Below are 11,267 nucleotides of genomic sequence, written 5' to 3' on the forward strand. Positions count from 1 at the left end.
TCTGGGACTTGTCTCCCCCACGGTGGTCTCCAGTCTGGGACTTGTCTCCCCCACAGTGGTCTCCTGTCTGGGACTTGTCTCCCCCACGGTGGTCTCCAGTCTGGGACTTGTCTCCCCCAAGGTGGTCTCCAGTCTGGGACTTGTCTCCCCCACGGTGGTCTCCAGTCTGGGACTTGTCTCCCCCACGGTGGTCTCCAGTCTGGGACTTGTCTCCCCTACGGTGGTCTCCAGTCTGAGACTTGTCTCCCTCACTGCAGTCTCCAGTCTGGGACTTGTCTCCCTCACTGCAGTCTCCAGTCTGGGACTTGTCTCCCCCACAGGTTTCCAGTCTGAGACTTGTCTCCCTCACTGCATTCTCCAGTCTGGGACTTGTCTCCCCCACGGTGGTCTCCAGTCTGGGACTTGTCTCCCCCATGGTGGTCTCCAGTCTGGGACTTGTCTCCGTCACTGCAGTCTCCAGTGTGGGACTTGTCTCCCCCACGGCGGTCTCCAGTCTGGGACTTGTCTCCCCCACGGTGGTCTCCTGTCTGGGACTTGTCTCCCCCACGGTGGTCTCCTGTCTGGGACTTGTCTCCCCTACGGTGGTCTCCAGTCTGGGACTTGTCTCCCCCACGGTGGTCTCCAGTCTGGGACTTGTCTCCCCTACGGTGGTCTCCAGTCTGAGACTTGTCTCCCTCACTGCAGTCTCCAGTCTGGGACTTGTCTCCCTCACTGCAGTCTCCAGTCTGGGACTTGTCTCCCCCACAGGTTTCCAGTCTGAGACTTGTCTCCCTCACTGCATTCTCCAGTCTGGGACTTGTCTCCCCCACGGTGATCTCCAGTCTGGGACTTGTCTCCCCCATGGTGGTCTCCAGTCTGGGACTTGTCTCCGTCACTGCAGTCTCCAGTGTGGGACTTGTCTCCCCCACGGCGGTCTCCAGTCTGGGACTTGTCTCCCCCACGGTGGTCTCCTGTCTGGGACTTGTCTCCCCCACGGTGGTCTCCTGTCTGGGACTTGTCTCCCCTACGGTGGTCTCCAGTCTGGGACTTGTCTCCCCCACGGTGGTCTCCAGTCTGGGACTTGTCTCCCCCACGGTGGTCTCCTGTCTGGGACTTGTCTCCCCTACGGTGGTCTCCAGTCTGGGACTTGTCTCCCCCGTTGTGGTCTCTAGTCTGGGATTTGTCTCCCCCACGGTGGTCTCCAGTCTGGGACTTGTCTCCCCCACGGTGGTCTCCAGTCTGGGACTTGTCTCCCCCACGGTGGTCTCCAGTCTGGGACTTGTCTCCCCCACGGTGGTCTCCTGTCTGGGACTTGTCTCCCCCACGGTGGTCTCCAGTCTGGGACTTGTCTCCCCCACGGTGGTCTCCAGTCTGGGACTTGTCTCCCCCACGGTGGTCTCCAGTCTGGGACTTGTCTCCCTCACTGCAGTCTCCAGTCTGGGACTTGTCTCCCTCACTGCAGTCTTCAGTCTGGGACTTGTCTCCCTCACTGCAGTCTCCAGTCTGGGACTTGTCTCACTCACAGGTTTCCAGTCTGACACTTGTCTCCCTCACTGCAGTCTCCAGTCTGGGACTTGTCTCCGTCACTGCAGTCTCCAGTGTGGGACTTGTCTCCCCCACGGTGGTCTCCAGTCTGGGACTTGTCTCCCCATGGTGGTCTCCAGTCTGGGACTTGTCTCCCTCACTGAGTCTCCAGTCTGGGACTTGTCTCCCCCACAGGTTTCCAGTCTGAGACTTGTTTCCCTCACTGCAGTCTCCAGTCTGGGACTTGTCTCCCCCACGGTGGTCTCCAGTCTGGGACTTGTCTCCCCCACGGTGGTCTCCAGTCTGGGACTTGTCTCCCCCATGGTGGTCTCCAGTCTGGGACTTGTCTCCGTCACTGCAGTCTCCAGTGTGGGACCTGTCTCCCCCACGGTGGTCTCCAGTCTGGGACTTGACTCCCCCATGGTGGTCTCCAGTCTGGGCCTTGTCTCCCCCGTTGTGGTCTCCAGTCTGGAATTCCCCTTCCTCCGATGACCTCCCAATCCAGGACTTGCCTCCTTCCGTTGAGCCCCCCCAGTCCACGACTCATCTCCCAGGGGCCATTTCAGACTGAATTGAGGAGGAACATCTTCAGTCAAAGGGCTGTGCATCTGTGGAACTCCCTGCCCAGTGACACAGATGAGGCTATCTCATTGAATAGTTTCAAGACAAAGATAGATTTTTTGAACAGTAAAGGAATTAAGGGTTATGGTGTGTGGCTTGGTAAGTGGAGCTGAGTCCACGAAAAGATCAGCCATGATCTTATTGAATGGCAGAGCAGGCTCGATGGGTCAGACAGCCTACTCCTGCTCCTAGTTCTTATGTTCTTATGTTATGCCGATTCAATTTTCTTCTAAAATCATTGTTTCTACCAGTGTCATGGGTAGTGAGTTATTACTATCTGCATACACCTTGAATTTAAAGAAATACCACACTATCTGCAACAGATATGCATTGTTCTAAGGTTATCAACAGGTGGAAAGGTAAATCAACTGTGGTTAATGTAAGAAATTAAAGGCTGTATTAGATTGAAGGAAGTGGCTTCTGAGGTTGTCAGAAAACGGGGTAAGCCTAAGGACTGGAGCAATTTTGAGGAGGACCAGGGTACTGATTAAGAAAGTGAAAATGTAACATGAATTCAAATGAGCGAAGATCATAAATGTGGTCTGTAAAAGCTTCTTTAAGGTAGTGAAAAGGAAATGATTAGCTTCAGCAAATTATGCTCATTGCAGATGGCTACAGGAGAGTTTATGATGGAGAGCAGGGTTATGATAGAGAAACCCCTAAACAGTTACTTTGTGTCTGGTTTCATGGAAGAAAATACAGAATATCTCCCAGACATACGAAGTTGAGAAGTAAATGTAATTATTGTTTGTAAAGAGATAGTACTTAGCAAGTTAATTCAATTGAAGTCCCCGAATCAGGAAGGGTTCACAAAAAAGGTTGAAAGAGATGATTAGAGAAAAAGTGGATGCATTGTGACTACCTTCCAAAATTCTACAGATTCCGGAAAAGTTCCTGTGGACCACAAAGTTGAAAATGTAATTCCAAGATTTAAGAAAGAGGGAAGAGGGAGATTGGAGAACTCTGGACCTGTTAGTTTGATGTCAGAAATGATAACAGCAAACAATTTATTATCAAGAATATAATGACTGGAAAATTAGAAAAGAACGGCAGAATAGGGTGGAGTCGCCATGGATTTGTGAAAGGGAAATCATATTTGACAAACTTGAAGTTTCTGAAGATATTCCTCGCAGTATTGATGAAAGAGAACCAGTCAATGATGTGCATTTGGCATTTCAGAAGGGTTTTGAAGGAGACTAGAAAATAAAATGGAAGCACATGATGTTGGAGTAAATATACTTGTATGGAACTGACAGAAAACAGAAGATAGGAACAGGAGGACAGGCTGTTGCTAGTGGGGTATTGCAAAAGTCAGTGCTGGGATCGTAGCTATTCACATTTTACATCAACGATTTGAATGTGGGGACCAATTGTAACATTTTTGAATTTACCGATGACACCAAACTGAGCAGGAATGTACGTTGTGAGTATGATGCAAGAAGGATTCAAGACATCTTAGATATGTGCTGGAACATGCTAGAATGTAGAATCTATTCTCAGAAAAAAAAGCAGAAAGGTGGGAAATTTCCTCAATGGTGAGAAATTGAGAAATGTTAGTGTTCAAAGGGACCTGGGTGTCCTTGTTAATAAGTCACATTCAGGTGCAGAAAGCATTTAGGAAGACAAATGGGATGCTTGCTTTGGTTGCAAGGGAGACGGGTACAGAAGTGAAGGCATCTTGCTGCAGTTGTCTTGAGTCATGGTGAAACCTCACCTGGAGTATCATGAACAGGTTTGGTCATCTTACCTAAAGGAGGATATACTTGCGAAAGGGGGAGTGTGATGAAGGTTCTCCGATAAATCACAGGCATGGCAGTATTGCCTTATGAGGACAGATTGAGGAAATTAGGCCTGTATTCCTAGAGCTTTGAAGAATGAGGGGGGGCCTCAATGAAATCTAGAAAGTCTTAACAGGGCTTGGCAGAGTGGATATAGATGTTCTTCCCGGCCAGTGAGTCTAAATCCAGAGGATATAGTCTCAGGCTAAGGAGTAGACCCTTTTAAACTGAAATAGAGAGGAATTTCTTTACTCAGAGGGTAGTTAATCTTTATGTGGAGATGCCAGTGTTGGACTGAGGTGGACAAAACCAGACGTCACGCAACTTCACCTGATGCAAGAGCAGCACTCTAACAACTTGTGATTTTAAACAAACCTGTTGGACTACAGCCTGGTGTCATGTGACTTATGACTTAGTTAATCTTTGGAATTCTCTACCACAGCAGGTTGTGGAAGCTCAATCATTGAGAAAGATCAAAACAGAGACTGATAGATTTCTAGTTATTAATGACATCAAGGGATATGGAGATAGTGCTGGAAAGGGGAGGTGAGGTAGATGATCAGCCATAAACTAACTGGGGGAAGAACATTTGCTCACTGTCCTGATAGGTTTAGAGGCAAGAAGGGTATTAATTAGATGGAGCTATGGTGTACCTGAAGCCTGCTTCTTCCACACCTCCAGCAGAGGTGGGTTTGAGTGGGATGCTCTTCAGGGGATCAGTGTGTACTCAATGGGCCGAATGGCTTGCATCCACCCTGTAGGGATGCTATGATCCTATGGCTGGGTTGCTCCTTGACCGTAGCATTCTAGCACCTATCAATTCAGCAGCCATGATCAAATGGTAAAGCAGAATCGATGGGCCGAATATCCTAATTCTGCTCCTATATCCTATAAGCAGCGACCACAGCCTTTGCCATTTCTGCTGCTGAACATAGCAGTAGCCTGTGATTGGCTAGCACCTCTTGGTAGGTGAGATCTCTCATCTATTTAAGAGACAGATTCCTGAACTGCCACTCCATCCTAGGTATCCCTGCTTGCACTCTGCAATCTACAGCCATGGTGGCAATAATACTTTTGGTTTACTCACAGAATGTGGGCATCACTGGCTGAGCCAGCATTTATTGCTATCCCTAATTGCCAAGAGGGTAATTAGGAGCTAACCACATTGCTATGTGTCTAGTATCACTGCGAGGCCAGATTTCCTTCCCCAAACCACATGGGTTAGAGTGCTGATGGGTTTTCTTTCAACAATTGTCACTGTTAGACCATTAATTCCACATTTTTATTGAATTCAAATTCCACCATCTGCAGGAATTGAACTGAGTACCCAGAACATTAGCCAGGTATCTGGATTAATAGTTTAGAGATAATACCACTTGGCTGTCAGCTCCCCTGCGTGAGTTGGAATAACAGCAGCTGTATTTCTATTGGAGCCCTCAGACATAGAGTGTGGCTGTTGCTGGTGTTGCAACGCAAATGGGCACATTGATCAAACACTGTGTCAGGGTGGGTCCGGCCAATATACTGATGAAATTAGCTATCATTTTCACAATAGAGAGAAAGTCCAACAAGTATGGAATTGGCTAGACCCCTCTGGCAAAAGCTTTGATGAAAGAAGCATTTCATCATGTGCATCCATGAGCAGCTCACTCCAGCCTAGCACACTGAAACCCGCATTTGAGTCTTCCACAGCCAAATCCATACATGGCCTCACCCTCCAGCATAATGGCAGCAGGACAATTATGCCCATGGCTCCCAAATATAGATGCCATTTCCATGCTGTCTTTCAAGACAGACACAGAGTGAGTATTTGAACCTGTGGCTGTGAATGTGAAATCAAGTGACTATGTGTCTTCATCATCACTGTTGTCTTGGTCTTCCCCCACCGTCTGGCCAGGTTACAGTTCGGGGGTGTCTGAAATGAAAGCAGTACAAGTGTAAGGCTGTAATGTGAGGAGAGGGGAGTGTAGGTGGAGTATGCATAAACCACCCTCAGCTTCCAGTTAGGAAAGAGTGAGGGGGCATGGGATGAAAAGAGGATTTCATGTGAGGATATTATCATCGCCAATGGATTCAGCCATGCCATTGATCATAGTCTCAGGAATGGCCCTTTCTTTAATGACCTGTACCACCTCCTGCATCAAGTTAGAACAAGTAGCTGGAAATCTCGCCTTCAGTTGGACCCATGCCTCCACCCCTGGTTCAGTAAGAGAACTGAAGTCATGACATGGTTGAATAGTTGTCAGTATGTGAAAGTTGTGAAATGCGGGTGGGAAGCCTGCATTAGTGCTAAGTATGTGAAGCCACAACAGTCAGTTATGAGTTTTGATTAGAGAATGGTATTAGATAAGTGATGGGGGAAAGGAGAATGGTTGTGCTGACCTGAACAGGAGCTGAGGTTATTGGTGGAACTGGTGGGATATGGCACAGGGAGTTCCATTCACCAATTTAAACCACTTCTAAGCATTTTAAACATTTTTGCAAAATTATATCCTTGAGGGATTTGTGGGGAGCTGATAGCCTAGTGGCATTATTGCTGGACTGTTAATCGAGAGTCCCAGATAATGTTCTGGGGACCTGGGTTTAAATCCTGTCATGGTGGATGGTGGAATTTGAATCCAATAAATATCTGGAATTAAGAATCCAATTATTGGGAAAACCCATCTGGTTCACTAATGTCCTTTAGGAAAGGAAATCTGTCATCCTTACCTGATCTGGCCTACATGTGACTCTAGACTCACAGTAATGTGGTTAACTCTCAACTGCCCTCTGGGCAATTAGGGATGGGCAATAACTGCTGGCCTAGCCAGTGACGCCCTCATCCCGTGAATGAATAAAGAATAAAAACTCTTCTAGTATTAAATTCCACGGTGATCTGCTCCCCCTGTCTTCTTGTCATGCGCCTTTACGGACCATGAGTTTGTGCATATGGGATAGCTCTCTACAAGCAGTCACTTAGAGTAAAGAACTTGACGGACGCTGAAATGAGAGACATGCTGTTGAAGCTTTTCGTCTTTCATCAGGACAAATGCAGGAATTTCAAAGGGAACTATAATTTACACAGCAGGAGGAAAAGGGTGATGATTAATTGGTGAGTGGACTTGAGCCATTGTAATGAGGAATGCAGATGGGAATGGTTCTGCTCCCAAGCTTTATTTAAATTCAAAACAGCCAAGTTGACTCTGAATGGCTGAGCAATTCCCATGGATAATACACCCAGGGATAGTTGTCCCCTGTGCACTTGTCTATTTTAAAAGGATACAGTGGCCTGAATACAGGCATATCCTTTATGCATGAAGAGACCTGCGTCTGAATATAGGCAGCTTCCAGGAAGCTTAGGCAAGCCGTACCATTAGCCTGACTGATAATCTTAAACTGGCAGGTTAGCGCACTCAGGTTTGTTCAGTTAGTACTGTCAATCGCTGGATCACATCTCATGGTGGACACTATGTTGAGAAGTGTGCAAACAAAGACTGGTTGGCATCTCATCTCCTCTGTGTCTCTTCCATCAAGATGTCCAGAACGATGTTAGAAAAATGTCAGCGCACATTCACTCCCATGGTCAGCCACTGGTCTCGACTCACAGCAGCGCTCCCAATGTTGCCAACATCTCCAGGTGCCACAATTTTCCTTTACATTAGGAGGTGTTCACTAGCTTTAAGCTGCTAGCATGTCCTTACCAGCAAACACCCAGTTACAGCTATCTGCCTACAGCAGTTGGGACAATGGGCAGGTGATAGGAAGACAGAATGTTGTGTAGTCTGTAATGACATTGAACAGTCATGGGATAGTCACACGTCATGATTGCCATACCCCTTTTCAGGGGTTTTCCCAATTAGCCCCCAATGACCATGGAGTTAGAGTCACTTATATATCAGTGTCTCTTCATTCAGCAGAGGCTTAAGTCCATTATTTGAAATAAGTTAGCATCTTTTGAAGGGTTCTGGGGCTTAAATATAGGATTCCTTCTGGCTCGGTGTTTGGCTGCTCAAATTGGGAAATCACTCGGGAAAAAAGACAAAAGATGTATCACAACGAGCACCATGGTGAAAAATTCAGTGGGTTTTGAAAAGTTGAACATTTACAGAAATAATGACCGGATTTAATAATAAGAAATAGCATGATGGGATGGAACAGATGTCAGCACTATTCTAAAGTAGAACATGTGAAATATGAAATGTGAGTTAGACTGGAGCTGACCTGGTAGTTAACCCTTTCCATTCTTCACACACATCATTGATTATCTGGACTCAATGCTGTTGTTATGATGCTGCAGAAGATAAGTGTTTTCCAAAATGGTGAAGCACAAAAATGAGTTCAAAGCTCATGCCAGAAGCTGTGCTTCAGCAATTGCCACTGGCAAAGTCTAGTGAAGCTGCTCTAAGCATAGCATTTAGATCCAGGAGAGATGATCCAATTGAATGATGCAAAACTCACAAGTCTCAACTCAATCAGTGCAGGAAGGGGGTTTCCTCATACTGAGGATCAAGACTTGGGCAACACAGTGTCAGATTAAGGCACAGGCCACTTAGGACTGTGATAAGGAAAACTTCTTTACTTAGAAGGTGGTGAATCTTTGGAATTGTCTAAACCAGAGTTCTGTGAAAGTTCACTCATTCATTATATTCAAGATAGGAATCAATAGATTCCTAGATATTAACGATATTAAGGGATTTAATGGAAAAATGGCACAAATTAATTGGGAGAGAAGACTCAGAGAAGACTCAATTGCCAACCTCTGTATCTATTTCCTATGTGCTGAATATCCGAGGAGTCCAAAAGGTTAGCTTCATGAGAAACTAATCCTATTTAAAATAAAAATGGGAAGATATTTTTCCTTTAATTTGTGTAGTACAACACGAACTCAGAACTCATGTAATTTTATTAAAGGAAAGGTTTCCATTTCCATAGCACCTCCACAACATCTCAAAGTGTTTTAAAACCTCCAAAGTGCTGTGCTGCGGGAAACACAAGAGCTAATTTGCTCACAGAAAGCTCCAACACATAGCAGCAACCTGTTGGTCTGTTTTAAGTATTGGAGGAGGATTAATACTGGTCAGGATGTAGAAAGAACACTGCCATCTGTGTTCCTCTTTGGGTAGTACCAAAGGCTCTTTTACCTCCACCCAAGGGAGCAGGACAAGATTTGAGTTTAACATTCTTTTCACAACATGACATCTCCAGCAGAGTAGCAACCCCTCAAGAGCTTCCACACAGAGTTTGAGCTAAGTGTCTGGCGTGGGATTTCAGCCCACACTGTTTTGAAAGAAGAGGGTGTGATACCCACTCACCCATCACCAGCAGAACAAAGGCACCACTAGGAGGTGGCATGATGTCTCAGTGGTTAGCACTGCTGCCTCACTGTACCAGGGACCCAGGTTCAATTCCAGCCTTGGGTATCTGTGTGGATTTTACACATTCTTTCCATGTTTGTGTGGGTATCCTCTGAGTGCTCCAATTTCCTCCTACAGTCCAAGGTTGTGCAGGTTAGGTCAATGAGCCATGCTAAAGAGTCCAGTTATGTGCAGGCTAGGTGGATTAGCCATACAAAATGCAGAGTTACAGGGATAGGGTGGGTCTGGATGGGGTGCTCTGATCAGTGTGGACTCAATGGGCTGTGTAGGGTTCTATGACGACAATCTCTCTTTACGCAGAGTGTTAGTATCTGGAACAGCATTGCCTGAGAATTGGACACTCACCTAAAGAGAAAACAGTTCCAAGGCCTGGGAAAGTAAGTCTGCGAATAGAATCACTGGCACAATAGGCTGAATAGGTTCTTTCTCTTCTAGATCAGGCTATTACCCGAAGACTTACCTCGAACTTGAATCATTGATATTGTGAGTTAGCTGAAAGCTCACCTCTGCTCTATGATATACAAAGATGTACACTCTGTCAGACTGGTTTGAGTTACAACATATTCAGCTCCTTCACATGGCTCATTGCACAGGGTTTTGGTTTTGCTCTGGCCCTTACATCTCCTGAACGTTCTGTGATTCCATTGTCTGATATGTGTGTCCCTTGCTTTAGATAGCTCCCCAAGAGACTGGGATACCCAACAGTCAGAACATCTTAATGCTCTGTCATATCTTGTATTCTGAAGCCAAACACTTGGACCCAGACCTTTGTAGCTTCGGCTGCGACTCCAAACGATATTAATTTCAGTGCAGGGACTCTGCTTGCAATATGAATGTCGTGTTTGCAAATCGGTGCATTTGCGGAGAACCGTACAATCATTTCAAGAACAATGAATGCGAATCCATTCCAAAGCCAACTGCAACAAAAGTGCATGTCAAATTTTAAAAGATCGAGTCAGACATTGGGCGTGTTTCTAGTCGGTAACCCGTCGTTTTATATCCGCGATTGCATCTCATTTATTTATTGTGACGCTACCAGGAAATATCAGTGCAAATAAAATGAACACAGTCCACATGCAGGGCAAAGTTTGCAATTTCCCTTGTGCGTACCTCTCGCTTCTTGGCGGAGCGACTCTGCCCTCTTCTCCCAGCGGCTGGATGCTGAAGTGTTGTTCCCTTTTATTTTCTTGCACCGTCCAGCTTCGTAAAACTGTCGATCGCAAGCCAACCTTCAGCGATGATGAGAGAGAGGTGGGACAGGGCAGGTGAAGCTGCAGCAATCCACCTCTAGACCCAGAGCTAGGAACCACTGCCCCTCCGAGATTTCTATGATTTATCCACCTCCCCCCTCTTTCTCGACAGCAGTGTCTTCAACTAGACTGGAGCTCCCCTTGCTGTTCAAGCCTGGTCATAGCCACTGTAGCAAGCTGGACAGAAAGTGTAAGCATATGGAATCAAAATTACCTCAAGGAAACACTGAAAAAATAATATTTCCAGAAACATCAGGGCAGTTTCTACATTTTTTTGTCATCTATACAAACAAGCCAAAACAAAATCAACAACTTGCATTTGTATAACGCTGTTAACCTAGTAGAACGTCCTGAAGAGCGTTAGCAAGTTAAACTTGATCACCAGACCGAGAAGAAAATATTAGCACAGCTCACTATCATATTGGTCAAAGAGATAGGTTTTCATGATTAACTTAAAGAAGGAGAGAGAAAGTTGTAAGAGGGAATTCCAAAGTTTGGAGGTTCGAAGATGAAGGCGTTGCCGCCAAACATTCTGTAATTAAAATTGGAAATGATAAAGATAGAACTTAAGGAGTGCTGGATGGCTGGAGGAGGTGATGAAGAGAGGGAGGGTCATTTCATAGAGGGGTTTGAAAGTTTTAAAGAGGTTTTGAAGATTATTGGTGGAGGAGGGAGGCAATGTTGTTCAAACCTCACAGAGAAACCAGGTGGTTGGGTCTTGGCGTGAGTCAGGATGCAGGACACAGAAGTAATCAAATCAA

At 46.0% G+C, this 11,267-nt stretch overlaps 1 protein-coding gene across 2 annotated transcripts in view; it reads right to left on the bottom strand.

Annotated features, from left to right (window-relative positions):
• The window catches only part of sema4ba (sema domain, immunoglobulin domain (Ig), transmembrane domain (TM) and short cytoplasmic domain, (semaphorin) 4Ba), a 475,024-nt gene extending 464,414 nt beyond the window's left edge, over positions 1 to 10,610 (bottom strand). The window contains exon 1 of one of the 2 annotated variants that reach the window (XM_072564765.1): positions 10,367 to 10,610. The gene's annotated coding sequence lies outside the window, so the exon portion shown is untranslated. Of the gene's footprint in view, positions 1 to 9,760; positions 9,778 to 10,366 lie in introns of those variants that run through there. The other variant, XM_072564767.1, reaches the window with a different exon arrangement.
• Between the last annotated feature and the right edge of the window lie 657 nt (positions 10,611 to 11,267).

This window comes from Chiloscyllium punctatum, chromosome 48, assembly GCF_047496795.1.
Source record: "Chiloscyllium punctatum isolate Juve2018m chromosome 48, sChiPun1.3, whole genome shotgun sequence".
Lineage (NCBI taxonomy): Eukaryota > Metazoa > Chordata > Chondrichthyes > Orectolobiformes > Hemiscylliidae > Chiloscyllium > Chiloscyllium punctatum.